Below are 18,220 nucleotides of genomic sequence, written 5' to 3'. Positions count from 1 at the left end.
AGTTTGGACCAATTAATGGTGGAGGGAGCCTCTAAACAGCCAAGTTTTGGGAAATTCATGGTGGAGGGAGCCTCTAACCAGCCCAGTTTGGACCAATTAATGGTGGAGGGAGCCTCTAACCAGCCCAGTTTGGACCAATTAATGGTGGAGGGAGCCTCTAACCAGCCCAGTTTGGACCAATTAATGGTGGAGGGAGCCTCTAAACAGCCAAGTTTTGGGAAATTCATGGTGGAGGGAGCCTCTAACCAGCCCAGTTTGGACCAATTCATGGTGGAGGGAGCCTCTAAACAGCCCAGTTTGGGCAAATTCATGGTGGAGGGAGCCTCTAAAAAACCCAGTTTGGACCAATTCATGGTGGAGGGAGCCTCTAATTAGCCCAGTTTGGACCAATTAATTGTGGAGGGAGCCTCTAACCAGCCCAGTTTGGACCAATTAATGGTGGAGGGAGCCTCTAAAAAACCCAGTTTGGACCAATTCATGGTGGAGGGAGCCTCTAATTAGCCCAGTTTGGACCAATTAATTGTGGAGGGAGCCTCTAACCAGCCCAGTTTGGACCAATTAATGGTGGAGGGAGCCTCTAACCACCCCAGTTTGGACCAATTCATGGTGGAGGGAGCCTCTAACCACCCCAGTTTGGACCAATTCATGGTGGAGGGAGCCTCTAAACAGCCCAGTTTGGGCAAATTCATGGTGGAGGGAGCCTCTAACCAGCCCAGTTTGGACCAATTAATGGTGGAGGGAGCCTCTAAACAGCCCAGTTTGGGCAAATTCATGGTGGAGGGAGCCTCTAACCAGCCCAGTTTGGACCAATTAATGGTGGAGGGAGCCTCTAAACAGCCAAGTTTTGGGAAATTCATGGTGGAGGGAGCCTCTAACCAGCCCAGTTTGGACCAATTAATGGTGGAGGGAGCCTCTAACCACCCCAGTTTGGGCAAATTCATGGTGGAGGGAGCCTCTAACCAGCCCAGTTTGGACCAATTAATGGTGGAGGGAGCCTCTAAACAGCCCAGTTTGGGCAAATTCATGGTGGAGGGAGCCTCTAAACAGCCAAGTTTTGGGAAATTCATGGTGGAGGGAGCCTCTAACCAGCCCAGTTTGGACCAATTCATGGTGGAGGGAGCCTCTAAACAGCCCAGTTTGGGCAAATTCATGGTGGAGGGAGCCTCTAAAAAACCCAGTTTGGACCAATTCATGGTGGAGGGAGCCTCTAATTAGCCCAGTTTGGACCAATTAATTGTGGAGGGAGCCTCTAACCAGCCCAGTTTGGACCAATTAATGGTGGAGGGAGCCTCTAAAAAACCCAGTTTGGACCAATTCATGGTGGAGGGAGCCTCTAATTAGCCCAGTTTGGACCAATTAATTGTGGAGGGAGCCTCTAACCAGCCCAGTTTGGACCAATTAATGGTGGAGGGAGCCTCTAAAAAACCCAGTTTGGACCAATTCATGGTGGAGGGAGCCTCTAATTAGCCCAGTTTGGACCAATTAATTGTGGAGGGAGCCTCTAACCAGCCCAGTTTGGACCAATTAATGGTGGAGGGAGCCTCTAACCACCCCAGTTTGGACCAATTCATGGTGGAGGGAGCCTCTAACCACCCCAGTTTGGACCAATTCATGGTGGAGGGAGCCTCTAAACAGCCCAGTTTGGGCAAATTCATGGTGGAGGGAGCCTCTAACCAGCAGAGTTGGGGGAAATCAGGGTGGAGGGAGCCTAGTATTAGCAGAATTGTGCAACGCTTATGGTGGATGAGTATGAGGATGCGGAGGAATTGGAGAGGTTGAGTACAGACATGGAGTTTCATGTTGGGGTGCTTTACACAGGTGGGCACAAAAATGACGGCTCTACCCAGTGGTGGTTCATTTTTATCAAAGTGAGCCGGTCGGCACTCTCAGCTGACAGACGGGTGCGCTTGTCAGTGATGATGCCACCGGCTGCACTGAACACCCTCTCAGATAGGACGCTGGCGGCAGGACAGGACAGCACCTCCAAGGCATATAGGGCAAGTTCAAGCCACAGGTCCAACTTCGACACCCAATACGTGTAGGGCGCAGAGGGGTCGGAGAGGACAGGGCTGTGGTCGGAAAGGTATTCCCGCAACATGCGCCTATACTTCTCACGCCTGGTGACACTAGGACCCTCCGTGGCGGCACTTTGGCGAGGGGGTGCCATCAAGGTGTCCCAGACCTTAGACAGTGTGCCCCTCGTTTGTGTGGACCGGTGAGAACTTGGTTGCCTACTGGAGGAACTGCCCTCCCTGCCGCCAACGTCACATGCTGGAAACATCTCCATCATATTCTGCACCAATTGCCTGTGGCAAGCATTGATGCGATTGGCCCTCCCCTCTACCGGAATAAAAGACGAGATGTTGTTTTTATACCGGGGGTCAAGGATAGCAAAGATCCAGTACTGGTTGTCCTCCATGATTTTGACAATACGCTTGTCGGTTGTAAAGCACCCCAACATGAACTCAGCCATGTCTGCCACAGTGTTAGTTGGCATGACTCCTCTGGCCCCACCGGAAAGTTCAATCTCCATTTCCTCCTCATCCTCCATGTCTACCCATCCGCGCTGCAACAATGGGACGATTCGAAGTTGCCCGGAAGCCTCCTGTATCACCATCACATCATCGGACAACTCTTCTTCCTCCTCCTCCTCCTCCTCCTCCTCCATTAAACGCAGTGAAGCGGACAGATGTGTGGACCTACTCTCCAGCTGTGACGGATCGGATGCTATCCCTAACTCCTCTGTGTGATCTGAGTTATCCCTGATGTCAATCAGGGATTCTCTCAGAACACACAAGAGCGGGATTGTAAGGCTCACCATCGCATCCTCAGAGCTCACCCTCCTTGTGGACTCCTCAAAGACCCGTAGGATGTCACAAAGGTCTCTCATCCATGGCCACTCATGGATGTGAAACTGAGGCAGCTGACTTTGTGGCACCCTAGGGTTTTGTAGCTGGTATTCCATCAAAGGTCTCTGCTGCTCAACCACTCTATTCAACATCTGAAACGTTGAGTTCCAGCGTGTGGGGACGTCGCACAAAAGCCGGTGTTGTGGCACATGCAGGCGTTGCTGGAGAGATTTTAAGCTAGCAGCGGCTACTGTCGACTTGCGAAAGTGGGCGCACATGCGCCGCACTTTCACCAGTAGCTCTGGAACATTGGGGTAGCTCTTTAGGAAACGTTGCACCACTAGGTTGAAGACGTGGGCCAGGCATGGAACATGTTGGAGTCCGGCAAGCTCCAGAGCTGCTACCAGGTTCCGGCCGTTATCACAAACGACCATGCCTGGGCCCAGGTGCAGCGGCTCAAACCATATTGCCGTCTCATCGAGGAGGGCATCCCTCACCTCGGAGGCAGTGTGCTGTCTGTCCCCCAAGCTGATCAGCTTCAGCACAGCCTGCTGACGTCTACCAACGCCAGTGCTGCAACGTTTCCAACTCGTAGCTGGGGTCAATCTAACAGCGGAGGAGGAGGCGGTGGCGGAGGAGGAGGCGGTGGCGGAGGAGGAGGCGGTAGAAGAGGAGGAGGAGGGGGGTGTTCTTCTCGTGTCCCTGCCAGGAATGTTAGGCGGGGAGACGAGGTACACCGGGCCAGTTTGGGAAGCAGTCCCAGCCTCAACTACATTCACCCAGTGTGCCGTCAGTGAAATGTAGCGTCCCTGTCCGCATGCACTTGTCCACGCGTCGGTGGTCAAGTGGACCTTTGTGCAAAGCGCGGAACTAAGGGCCCGCCTGATGTTGAGTGACACATGCTGGTGCAAGGCGGGGACGGCACACCGGGAGAAGTAGTGACGGCTAGGGACGGCATAGCGAGGTGCCGCAGTTGCCATCAGGTCCAGGAAGGCGGGAGTTTCAACAAGCCGGAACGCCAACATCTCCTGGGCCAGCAGTTTAGCGATGTTGGCGTTCAAGGCTTGCGCGTGTGGGTGGTTAGCAGTGTATTTCTGCCGCCGCTCCAATGTCTGAGAGATGGTGGGTTGTTGTAAAGAAACGCCTGATGGTGCCTTTGATGGTGCAGGAGAAGGAGATAAGACAGGACCAGGGGAGGATGAGGTAGAAGTCAACAAAGTGGCGGAGGCAGATGAAGTGGTGTCCTGGCTCGTCTTCTGGAGTGCATCGCCAGCACAGTCAGCAGTGGCAGTGGCAGAGGCAGAGGCAGAGGCAGTGGCAGTGGCGTGAACGGCAGTCGGCCTTTGTCCTGCCGTTGCTGCCTGCCACTGATTCCAGTGCTTGGATTCCAAATGACGGCGCATTGAAGTGGTGGACAGGTTGCTCTTCTCAGAGCCCCTAATCAATTTCGAGAGGCAAATTGTGCAGACAACACTATATCTGTCCTCGGCGCATTCCTTGAAAAAACTCCACACCTTCGAGAAACGTGCCCTCGAGGTGGGAGTTTTTCGGGGCTGGGTACGAACTGGAACATCTTGGGAGATTCCGGGTGTGGCCTGGCTTCGCCTAAGCTGCTGACCTCTGCCTCTGCCTCTAGCTACCCTTTTTGGTGCTGCACCTGCCTCAACATCTACACTACTTTCCCCGCTTGACATCCCCCCTGTCCAGGTCGGGTCAGTGTCCTCATCATCCACCACTTCCTCTTCCAACTCCTGTCTCATCTCCTCCTCCCGCACAATGCGCCGGTCAACTGGATGCCCTGACGGCAACTGCGTCACATCATCGTCGATGAGGGTGGGTTGCTGGTCATCCACCACCAAATCGAACGGAGATGGAGGAGACTCTAGTGTTTGAGCATCTGGATACAGATGCTCCTCTGTTAGGTTCGTGGAATCGTGACGTGGAGAGGCAGGTTGAGGGACAATGAAAGGAGCGGAGAACAGCTCTGGGGAGCAGGGACAGTTTGGGTTATTGTTCTGTAAAGCTTCGGAATTTTGGGAGGAAGGAAGACAAGACTGTTGGGTAATAGGAGGAGAGGAGGCAGAGTCTGACTGGCTGCTGGACAATGTGCTGTAAGCGTTCTCTGACAGCCATTGCAAGACCTGTTCCTGGTTCTCGGGCTTACTAAGGTTTGTACCCTGCAGTTTAGTTAATGTGGCAAGCAACCCTGGCACTGTGGAGTGGCGCAATGCTTGCTGCCCCACAGGAGTAGGCACGGGACGCCCTGTGGCTTCACTGCTACCTTGCTCCCCAGAACCATTCCCCCGACCTCGCCCACGGCCTCGTCCACGTCCCTTTCCGGGAGCCTTGCGCATTTTGAATTCCTAGTTAGAAATTGGCACTGTATACCAGTAGTAAAAATTGTGGGTGCACGTAACCCCAATATATTCTTTGAATTCCCAGTCAGAAACTGGCACTATATGGCAGTAGCAAGAAATGAGGGTATTTGTATTCCCAATATACTCTTTGAATTCCCAGTCAGACAATGGCACTGTATACCAGTAGTAAAAATTGTGGGTGCACGTAACCCCAATATATTCTTTGAATTACCAGTCAGAAACTGGCACTATATGGCAGTAGCAAGAAATGAGGGTATTTATAACCCCAATATATTCTTTGAATTCCCAGTCAGACAATGGCACTGTATACCAGTAGTAAAAATTGTGGGTGCACGTAACCCCAATATATTCTTTGAATTCCCAGTCAGAAACTGGCACTATATGGCAGTAGCAAGAAATGAGGGTATTTGTATTCCCAATATACTCTTTGAATTCCCAGTCAGACAATGGCACTGTATACCAGTAGTAAAAATTGTGGGTGCACGTAACCCCAATATATTCTTTGAATTCCCAGTCAGACACTGGCACTATATGGCAGTAGCAAGAAATGAGGGTATTTGTATTCCCAATATATTCTTTGAATTCCCAGTCAGACAATGGCACTGTATACCAGTAGTAAAAATTGTGGGTGCACGTAACCCCAATATATTCTTTGAATTACCAGTCAGAAACTGGCACTATATGGCAGTAGCAAGAAATGAGGGTATTTATAACCCCAATATATTCTTTGAATTCCCAGTCAGACAATGGCACTGTATACCAGTAGTAAAAATTGTGGGTGCACGTAACCCCAATATATTCTTTGAATTCCCAGTCAGAAACTGGCACTATATGGCAGTAGCAAGAAATGAGGGTATTTATAACCCCAATATATTCTTTGAATTCCCAGTCAGACAATGGCACTGTATACCAGTAGTAAAAATTGTGGGTGCACGTAACCCCAATATATTCTTTGAATTCCCAGTCAGAAACTGGCACTATATGGCAGTAGCAAGAAATGAGGGTATTTGTATTCCCAATATACTCTTTGAATTCCCAGTCAGACAATGGCACTGTATACCAGTAGTAAAAATTGTGGGTGCACGTAACCCCAATATATTCTTTGAATTCCCAGTCAGAAACTGGCACTATATGGCAGTAGCAAGAAATGAGGGTATTTGTATTCCCAATATACTCTTTGAATTCCCAGTCAGACAATGGCACTGTATACCAGTAGTAAAAATTGTGGGTGCACGTAACCCCAATATATTCTTTGAATTCCCAGTCAGACACTGGCACTATATGGCAGTAGCAAGAAATGAGGGTATTTGTATTCCCAATATACTCTTTGAATTCCCAGTCAGACAATGGCACTGTATACCAGTAGTAAAAATTGTGGGTGCACGTAACCCCAATATATTCTTTGAATTACCAGTCAGAAACTGGCACTATATGGCAGTAGCAAGAAATGAGGGTATTTATAACCCCAATATATTCTTTGAATTCCCAGTCAGACAATGGCACTGTATACCAGTAGTAAAAATTGTGGGTGCACGTAACCCCAATATATTCTTTGAATTCCCAGTCAGAAACTGGCACTATATGGCAGTAGCAAGAAATGAGGGTATTTGTATTCCCAATATACTCTTTGAATTCCCAGTCAGACAATGGCACTGTATACCAGTAGTAAAAATTGTGGGTGCACGTAACCCCAATATATTCTTTGAATTCCCAGTCAGAAACTGGCACTATATGGCAGTAGCAAGAAATGAGGGTATTTGTATTCCCAATATATTCTTTGAATTCCCAGTCAGACAATGGCACTGTATACCAGTAGTAAAAATTGTGGGTGCACGTAACCCCAATATATTCTTTGAATTACCAGTCAGAAACTGGCACTATATGGCAGTAGCAAGAAATGAGGGTATTTATAACCCCAATATATTCTTTGAATTCCCAGTCAGACAATGGCACTGTATACCAGTAGTAAAAATTGTGGGTGCACGTAACCCCAATATATTCTTTGAATTCCCAGTCAGAAACTGGCACTATATGGCAGTAGCAAGAAATGAGGGTATTTATAACCCCAATATATTCTTTGAATTCCCAGTCAGACAATGGCACTGTATACCAGTAGTAAAAATTGTGGGTGCACGTAACCCCAATATATTCTTTGAATTCCCAGTCAGAAACTGGCACTATATGGCAGTAGCAAGAAATGAGGGTATTTGTATTCCCAATATACTCTTTGAATTCCCAGTCAGACAATGGCACTGTATACCAGTAGTAAAAATTGTGGGTGCACGTAACCCCAATATATTCTTTGAATTCCCAGTCAGAAACTGGCACTATATGGCAGTAGCAAGAAATGAGGGTATTTGTATTCCCAATATACTCTTTGAATTCCCAGTCAGACAATGGCACTGTATACCAGTAGTAAAAATTGTGGGTGCACGTAACCCCAATATATTCTTTGAATTCCCAGTCAGACACTGGCACTATATGGCAGTAGCAAGAAATGAGGGTATTTGTATTCCCAATATACTCTTTGAATTCCCAGTCAGACAATGGCACTGTATACCAGTAGTAAAAATTGTGGGTGCACGTAACCCCAATATATTCTTTGAATTACCAGTCAGAAACTGGCACTATATGGCAGTAGCAAGAAATGAGGGTATTTATAACCCCAATATATTCTTTGAATTCCCAGTCAGACAATGGCACTGTATACCAGTAGTAAAAATTGTGGGTGCACGTAACCCCAATATATTCTTTGAATTCCCAGTCAGAAACTGGCACTATATGGCAGTAGCAAGAAATGAGGGTATTTGTATTCCCAATATACTCTTTGAATTCCCAGTCAGACAATGGCACTGTATACCAGTAGTAAAAATTGTGGGTGCACGTAACCCCAATATATTCTTTGAATTCCCAGTCAGAAACTGGCACTATATGGCAGTAGCAAGAAATGAGGGTATTTGTATTCCCAATATATTCTTTGAATTCCCAGTCAGACAATGGCACTGTATACCAGTAGTAAAAATTGTGGGTGCACGTAACCCCAATATATTCTTTGAATTACCAGTCAGAAACTGGCACTATATGGCAGTAGCAAGAAATGAGGGTATTTGTATTCCCAATATATTCTTTGAATTCCCAGTCAGACAATGGCACTGTATACCAGTAGTAAAAATTGTGGGTGTATATAGCCCCAATTCTATTGCTAGGGGACTTGCAGGGTATTTCTGGGGTGAAGGTGGGGGGGCACACCGTTGGAACGGGTATCGGGGTATATATCGGGTATACGGGAATACACTGACAGTGTATTCCATTCAGGATCCTGGGAAAGCTGGGTTGCGGCGATTGAGCCCGTCAGTGCCACGTTACACTGACAAGCTTCTCCCTGGAATTTAGCTCTTACAAGAGCTGTTGGTTGTCTTCTCCTTCCTATCCTAGCCTGTCCCTGCCTACCCAGAATCTAAGCCCTAGCTAGCTGGACGGAAACCTCCGTCCTCGGTGAATTGCAAGCTCAGAATGACGCGAAGCTGGGCGTCGCTGTTCTTTTAAATTAGAGGTCACATGTTTTCGGCAGCCAATGGGTTTTGCCTACTTTTTTCAACGTCACCGGTGTCGTAGTTCCTGTCCCACCTACCCAGCGCTGTTATTGGAGCAAAAAAGGCGCCAGGGAAGGTGGGAGGGGAATCGAGTAATGGCGCACTTTACCACGCGGTGTTCGATTCGATTCGAACATGCCGAACAGCCTAATATCCGATCGAACATGAGTTCGATAGAACACTGTTCGCTCATCTCTAGATGAGATGTCTTGCCACTAATGTTCAACGTAGGGAAGGGGAATAGTAGTACTTTTTAATATTAGTAACGCACATATCACGATCTCTACATAATCAGATCATAGTGAAAAAGTGGATTCTAGATTTACGCCCAATCCATAAAGAATTGGTAAGAAGACCTTGCCATCTAGCAAAATAAGAAGCAGGCAGTGGTAAACTGTTCTAAAAACACACAATATGACCAGCAGTACATTTTAACTATAGGTGGGGGTCTAATGCATTGCAAAATACCAGTACTTCTATTACAGGATGCACACAACATAGTAACCTATCTGGAGTCAATACTCAATTTATCCCATGAATAATACACTACAATAAATAATGATCAAAGCACATTTTTTATTAATCAAGAAAAATGTGATATGGTAGCTATCCGATACAATTATTGTGATTCATGTGTACTTCCCTTTGGTATGTGGAGAATTTAATAGATTAGAGACACAGGAGATCTACACTTCTCCCATATACATCCAGAAGAATAGGAGTAATATATAGTGTTTAACTATTTTGACTTCATCAATACAATTAAGCACTCTATATTAGTGCACATCTTTATTTATAACCACATATCAATGGGAATTTGTTTCTGAGTAAACTTGCATTGGAATACATATGATATATGAATTTAGGCACTTGCGCTTTTTACAAAATTATATTTACCGTATGTATACTCGAAGTTCTGTTTATTTATATGTACCTGATTTTTTTTTTTTTATTGCCTCTGGTACAATATTTAAATGGAAGAGTTCAATAGGTTCCTGGCTTTCATTGTGAAAAATTGTCAGCCCTGGCCTGGGTCTCACTTTCTGGGCCATTAATCCATCCCAAAATGACGGAGCCCAATCCACCACCGGGAAAATGATGCCTTGGCTTTGACTGAGATGTAGAGGTCAATATGGAACTTATTTTGGGCATTACCACTGAATCTCTGCTGTATATTACAGAAATGCTATTTTTTGGTCAATTTCAACAAAATAAATAAAATGTTATTAAAAAAAAGTCATATGTAGAGATTGGCGGTTTGTTTTGGGCTGAACTTGTTCGGTATGAACTGTAAGTGCTATCATCATGCTCTGAGGTCGTCTCCTCAGATCCCAGAGTATAATAAGTGGAGACACAAGGGAGGTTGGAAAAACCCAAGAGGTGTGAGACAAGGTGAATAACAGGTTATCTTTACTCACCTTCCTAGAGCCTCCACTTATACTCTGGGCCTGAGAGGACCCCAGGATATAATAGTGTTTCATGGGCAGCAAACCCAAAAAGTTTCTGGTTCAGGACATCTTTAGTTATATGTAAGCTATAATGGTACGAGTAAAAACTACTCTCTACAAAAAACAAGCCTTCATACATCTCAGCCAATTAGAGTATGAATGAGCTATATAAATTTGTTAATGGTATTTAGTGACTCAAAGTAAAAAAGTTTTTTACTCATTCCAGTCAAAAACTTTAACAAATGCTAAACAAATCCTTATATGTATCCCAAAATGGTGTCATGTTAAAATGTAACTTGTACTGCAGAAAATAAGACCTAATTTAGCTATGTCATCAGTGAAGTAAGGGGGCGTTCACACTACCGTCGGTGTCCGACATGTAGTGTCCGCTCCTAGTGTCCGCTCAAAATCTGTCACGGACACTAGGAGCGGACACTAGATGTCTCTGTGACACCTGTCATTCACTTGAATGGGCATCAGATGCGTTCTTTTGCACTCCGTGCCCGTCCTTTCCTGTCCGCAAGAGAAGATGTCCGACTTCTCAAGCGGACAGAAAAACCCTGCATGCAGGGTTCCTCTGTCCGCTTGAGAAGTCGGACATCTTCTCTTGCGGACAGGGAAGGACAGGCACGGAGTGCAAAAGAACGCACCCGATGCCCATTCAAGTGAATGACAGGTGTCACGGACACATCTAGTGTCCGCTCCTAGTGTCCGTGACAGATTTTGAGCGGACACTAGGAGCGGACACTACATGTCGGTCACCGACGGTAGTGTGAACGCTCCCTAAAAAGTGATTGATCTTGAAATATGAAAATTGAAAAAAAAAAAAAAAATGTCTATCTCCTTAACTGGTTAAAGAACATGAATATGTATAATATTAAATGATCAACCCCAAAGATCACCCAAGATATTTTCAATCCTTTCTCTATAGTATATGCATCTTCTGTATTGGGCTTTAAACACAGCTGCTGTTTGTTAGTGGTTCAGTGGTTAGGTACAGTATGTCCTAATGAAGGACACCCACTCTCTGATGTTTATAAGTTCTCATAGAGCATAAGGACAGCTGTTATTTTTGTGAGACAACAATTTTCCATGTCTCTATGGTTCTGAAGAGATACATACATTCCCACAAAATAAATATCCATTAATGAGCTGACGTGGAAGTGTGTCCTTCAACACTTTCTTTCATGGATTGAGATATCAAGTTTAGTGAGGTAGGAAAACCAGCTTTGGAGACTAAAATATTTGTGTTAGGTGTTGTGAGTAGGGTTGAGCGATCGTGTTCAGCAAAGATCGGATTCTGATCGGCGATCGAGAAAATTTCACAATCACGATCGGAATTCCGAACACGATCTTTTTAGGTGGGATTGAGATTGGTGATTATTTCCCACAATGTTTTGCTACTGGCCAAGCATTGTGGGAAAAGCTAACAATGTTAGCCTTCACACTGAGTATACGTTCCGCTCATTCTGAGCAGAGTGTATACTTAGTGTGAAGGCTCCACTGCAGTTCCATAGGAATGAATGGAAGCAGCCGGCACACAGCCTTAACCCCCTGCGCGCTGGCTGCGTTCATTCATTCTAATGGGAGACTAGCTAACATCTCTAGTAGCTACTTACCTGTAGAGATGGCTGGTCCAGTGCCCAGTGTTCTCGTTCTTCTTCGCCTCGCTGCCCCCGCCTCCCAGGTTAGTGTTAAAGAACTAGGAAGAAGGCGGGGCTTGTTGCTTAGGAAAGTGTGGGCGGGTACAGGGTGGGGAGATGTGACGTCTCTGCCCACACTCTCCTAACCCGTCCACACTCTTCTAACCTGGGAGGCAGGGGGCAGCGAGGCGAAGAAGAATGAAAACACCGGGCACTGGACTCAGGTAAGTGGACACCAGGGGGGACTAAGTAGCCAGAGGATTAAAAAAAAACCCCTCTGGCTACTTAGTGATTTAAAAAAATCACTACACAGCGTGGATTCTAGCAATTAAAGCATTCAATTCTTAGATTCCATGCTGTATAGTGAATAGGATTGTTTTTAAAATCTGATCTCCGATTTGTAAAAAAAATCCCATTGACTTGCATTGGGATCGGAATTGGGATCGAGATTGGGTTAGAATGAAAAATGATCGGAAATCAGATTTCAAAATCGATCCTGAAAAGTCAAGATCGGCTCAACCCTAGTTGTGAGCCACTCACCTTTAATTTTTACTGTCCAAAGCGGGTTGCCTTGCAACAATCATATTGGAATATCTCAAGTATAGAGGAAAGGTACAGTGAGAAAGGGCAAATCTGGGAATTTTGACATTTTTAATGGCAACATTTTTTAAAAGTTTTTTTTGCTGGTCATATTTATCTACTTCCAGTCTTAGAACTCTTGCGCTGAGTTACATTATACTGTGATATAGAAAGTGCTAGGAGAACATAAGGTAGGGTTGTTAAGTTATGTGCTTGGTTCAGTGCTTCTTTAGTTTCCCACTGTATGGTGCATTAGTACATTTTTTCTGAATGTACTTTTGTAATTATGTTTGTTCAATATTTGTAATTCTGTATATGATAATCCTCGTACTGTTAAGTGCCAAGAATTTTCTGCAGAAATCTGTTACAAATTGACAGAAAGTTGTCTTTTATACGTAGTTAATATCAAATAAAACGTTGTCAAATGAAATTAATTGCTTGGAAAAAAGCACAATTGTAAATATGTAGAAAAATGGTAATGAACAGATGCAATTTACACAGTCCAGCTCACATGGGTTAATATGCAGAAGATTCTATAAAACAGAGTCCCAATGGAACCACTGCGCAGATGGAAAATAATCTGTAAAGGCAATAAATCTACACATTTCATGCAATTAGCACTGGTGAGCTCTGAAGACGGCTAATATCATACAAATTAACAGTAGACCAACCAATTTATGAAAAATGAAAACCGTTCACAAGAATAGCTTATATAATGAACCGGACTAATTCAGACTACAGTAACTTCATAGCAGAAATGTTGCAAAATTAACCTCATAAATTTAATTTCTCCAGAAACCAAAAGGAAAAATTTTGATATTTATCCAGTACACACAACGCATTTAGATTTCCTTCCGGTGTGAGCTACCTTGATCATCTGCTCAGGCATTGTTTTGGGGTAACAAATAGAGATGAGCGAACAGTAAAATGTTCGACGTTCAAAATCCGATTCGAACAGCCGCTCACTGTTCGAATGTTCGAACGGGTTTCGAACCCCATTATAGTCTATGTGGGGAAATGCTCGTTTCAGGGGTACGCAACATTCAATCAAATTCTACTTACCAAGTCCATGAGTGCGGGTCGGGCTGGATTCTTCTCCCTGCGCAGCGTCCCCGCGTCCTCTTCCGGCCTTTAATTCACTCTGCTAGGCATGGGGCCTAGGCAGAGCCGACTGCGCATGCCCGCGCTACAAGAAAATGGCCGCTTACAGTGTAAGCGGCCATTTTCTTGTAGCGCAGACATGCGCAGTTGGCTGTGCCCAGTCCCGATGCCTAAGCAGAGTGAATGCAGAGCCGGAAGAAGACGCGGGGACGCTGCGCAGGGAGAAGACTTCTAAAGGTAAGAGAAGAACTAGCGTTGATTGGCAATGTATAGCATTCTGCCAATCAACGCTGGTTCTGCATCGAATCTTAACTTTGAACAGCTAGTAGTATTCGATCGAGTACGAGTATTTAGAATACCGTAGTATACCTACTCGATCGAATACTACTCGCTCATCTCTAATAACAAACCTTTTTTCAAGCAAATTGAGACATGTATAATATTATGGTCGAACTAAGCAGAATTTTTCAATGCAAGGTTTTTTGAACATTTTACATAACTGGTCACAAGTGCAAGTTTCAAAATTTTGACATGTACAAATAAAGCCTATATTTACATAAAAAAAAATAAAAAATCATACTGATCTCCCTCAAAACTGTATATTTTTTAAAAGTAGGACATTTGCTACTCGGCACTGTAAATACACTGGAACCTGAACGTAATTTTGCATCAAAATGAATGTTTTTATTTAAAAAAAAAGGAATGTAAATTTCTATTAGTTATTAAAGGGTAACCCACGGAAAAGTTATATATACCACTCCTCTGAAAAATAAGAGTTCATCATGTGCATAGTTCACGCATGTCAGTGAGGTTTCAAAATATTTTCCGCTTATTGGAAAAATTGGTTAAAAACCTACTCAGAGTCCCGTGTAGAGGTTATTGTGTATCACACAAAGTATGTCTATAGTGACCATGTCATGTAGCAACAGCCTTGTCACGTAAATGTCTATAGGACAAGGCGGTAGTTACATTACATGGCCACTATGAAATGAATAACACTATGTAAACAGAGAAGGTGTCACGGCGCTTACACAGACACCACGGTTCATTCACACAGCTGTTCCTGAGGTTTCAGGTATTGGAACCCCAGTCATTTTTTTTTACCTTTTAATTAGGAAACACCTGGGGCATTATTAATAAGGGGCACTATTTAACCCTTTCAGTGCCAAGGGTCTCTGGAAATTTTGCACCTCCAGTAGCCAGAGCAATTTTCACAGTTTTGAGATGGACAAATCAAACCTAAATTGCAACATTAAAAAATCATCCAACCCCCCCATACCTATATATTTTCTTAAAGTAGACACCTGCAGCATTGTCAGAATGCCACTTGATACTGTATACGAACAGGCGCCTTCATGCAATTTTGATTTAAAGTGAATGTTTTATGAAAAAATGCAAATAAATGTATATTAGTTGTTAAAAGTGGAAACCAAACGATAAATTATATGCACAAAACCTCCTAAAATAAGAGTTCATCATGTGCAGAGTTCATATCACTATGGCCTAAACCTGCATCCATGTGTCTTCAGAAAATCACCAGAACTGGAAGGAACAAAAATCTGCTTTGAAGCAGGAAATGTTAAAAAGTATCATCCTATAAAATGTAGAGATTACACACTGTGAAAAGTAAGTGAACCCCTAAACCCTGTATATTTTTGAAAGCACACAATGTGAAGATTACAAATGTCTCAATGGGTCATTAATAGCCGCATGCACCTTCATGCAACTTTGTGACAAACATAAATATTTTTTTGAAAAAACTAAAACATATATTGGCACCTGAAACTCATGTTCAATCTCAGATTCATATACAAAATACATTTAAAATAATAGCCTAAGGTGTAGACAATGTATATATATATATATATATATATATATATATATATATATATATATATATATATATATTATATGTACCACATACATAAACTACAACAAGAGCTTGGACTCACAAAAACTCTAATACGGAAGACAGGCAGGATTTTGCTGTTATTCACTGATGTGTTAAAAATCTATACTGCACCTACCAAACTGTGAATGTGACACCAAAATCTAACTTTTTCAGATTACACAGCACAAAACAAAAACACAATTGAATAATTCATATATGCAACCACCTTCATTGCAACTTTGCAGCAAAAGAAGAATGCAAGCAAAAATTGCACCAAAATGCTTCGTCAAAGAATTGTTCATGCCGGTCCAGATGGAAAAGATGGGAAATGTGAGAAATTAGATGAGACGTCACCTAAATGTTACTGTACTGTATTGACCTAAATGGTTTGCAGAGCCCTGTGTACAGCCAAAATATACCACTGTAGGGTAGCTGTATATTAATAATATTGGAATAGATGAGTTGGGGGCCCACTTGGACATGTTCAACCTTCCACTTCTGAACCCCTAGCTATGCCTCTGCACCTTAATAATAATAATAATAATAATAATAATAATTACCTAAACACACTCAACCTTAAAACAAACTTGCTACTGACTCAAAAACTATTACTACAGACCAGCTAGCAAAATAACCAGTATTTGGAGGTGGACTGGAGTGGAGATTTGCATTTATTATAAGGTATCTTCTAATACTCATTCAATCCCATCTAATCTGTGATAGACATCCAATCACATCTATTCTCTTTTCCTGTGATCTTTTTCCCAGTGAAGTATCTTCAGTACAGTGCAGCTAGGTCACCTGTGAGTAAGTTATCAGTATAGAAAAAAAAACCTGGGAGTCACAAAACCTCACACAGATATCACAATAGAACCAAATACAGCTAAAGCAACTGAATCCAGATCACTGCAAAAATGACTAGTGATATATGGTAATAGAACCCAGCTTATGACACTCTATGATAAGGATGAGTACAAATATATTTCCCCATAGATACAGCACAAGTTGAATTCTGCAGTGACAATTTACAGAATAGTAGTAACTAGAGATGACGAGTAGTGAAATATTCAAGATTCGATATTTGTTTTGAGTAGAGCCTCAATATTCGAGTACTCGATTCCCATTACAGTCTATGGGGAAAAATGCTCGTTTCAGATGAAACCACTATTCGACTAAAGAAGAGTCACCAAGTCCACGAGTAGCAGGAGGAGAGTGTTCAGTAGGAGCGCTGTGCAGTAAAGTGCACAGACCCCATAGACTATAACAGGTCCATGCGCTTTAACTGCACAGCGCTTGCAGTTGTGCTGATATTCCGTTCGGGGGAGTCCTCCTGTGGAGTCCTTCTGGATGGGAGGCAAGCGCTAATGTGAACTTACTGCAGAAACAGCATTGATCGGCCTAATGCTATACAGCAGTCTCCATTGTGATCCGATCTTAGACTCCGCCTCATCACAGACGAGTCTCCGGCAGAACCAGCGTTGATTGGCCAAATGCTGTACACTGTATAGAATTCAGCCAATCAACGCTGGTCAATGCATTCCTATGAGAAAAAGTCAGCTCCTGCATAACCAAAAGCTGCCAGCTCTCCCGACTAGCAAAGAAGAACCTGCTGCAGAACCAGCATTGATTGGCCGAATGCTATACACTGTATAGCAATCGGCCAATCAATGCTGGGGGAGCCTCTAAACAGCCCAGTTTGGCCAAATTCATGGTGGAGGGAGCCTCTAACCAGCCCAGTTTGGACCAATTCATGGTGGAGGGAGCCTCTAAACAGCCAAGTTTTGGGAAATTCATGGTGGAGGGAGCCTATAAAAACCCCAGTTTGGACCAATTCATGGTGGAGGGAGCCTCTAAAAACCCCAGTTTGGACCAATTCATGGTGGAGGGAGCCTCTAAACAGCCCAGTTTGGGCAAATTCATGGTGGAGGGAGCCTCTAACCAGCCCAGTTTGGACCAATTCATGGTGGAGGGAGCCTGTAAACAGCCAAGTTTTGGGAAATTCATGGTGGAGGGAGCCTCTAAAAACCCCAGTTTGGACCAATTCGTGGTGGAGGGAGACTCTAAAAACCCCAGTTTGGACCAATTCATGGTGGAGGGAACCTCTAAAAAACCCAGTTTGGGCAAATTCATGGTGGAGGGAGCCTCTAACCAGCCCAGTTTGGAACAATTCATGGTGGAGGGAGCCTCTAAAAACCACAGTTTGGCCAAATTCATGGTGGAGGGAGCCTCTAACCAGCCCAGTTTGGACCAATTCATGGTGGAGGAAGCCTCTAAGCAGCCAAGTTTTGGGAAATTCATGGTGGAGGGAGCCTATAAAAACCCCAGTTTGGACCAATTCATGGTGGAGGGAGCCTCTAAAAACCCTAGTTTGGACCAATTCATGGTGGAGGAAGCCTCTAAAAACCCCAGTTTGGCCAAAATCATGGTGGAGGGAGCCTCTAAAAACCCCAGTTTGGGCAAATTCATGGTGGAGGGAGCCTCTAACCAGCCCAGTTTGGACCAATTCATGGTGGAGGGAGCCTCTAAAAACCCCAGTTTGGACTAATTCATGGTGGAGGGAGCCTCTAAAAACCCCAGTTTGGACCAATTCATGGTGGAGGGAGCCTCTAAAAACCCCAGTTTGGCCAAATTCATGGTGGAAGGAGCCTCTAAAAACCCCAGTTTGGGCAAATTCATGGTGGAGGGAGCCTCTAACCAGCCCAGTTTGGACCAATTCATGGTGGAGGGAGCCTCTAAAA

The sequence above is a fragment of the Leptodactylus fuscus genome, chromosome 4 (genome assembly GCF_031893055.1).
Source record: "Leptodactylus fuscus isolate aLepFus1 chromosome 4, aLepFus1.hap2, whole genome shotgun sequence".
Lineage (NCBI taxonomy): Eukaryota > Metazoa > Chordata > Amphibia > Anura > Leptodactylidae > Leptodactylus > Leptodactylus fuscus.
The sequence above is the reverse complement of the archived record's forward strand: the minus strand, read 5'-3'. Positions refer to the sequence as shown.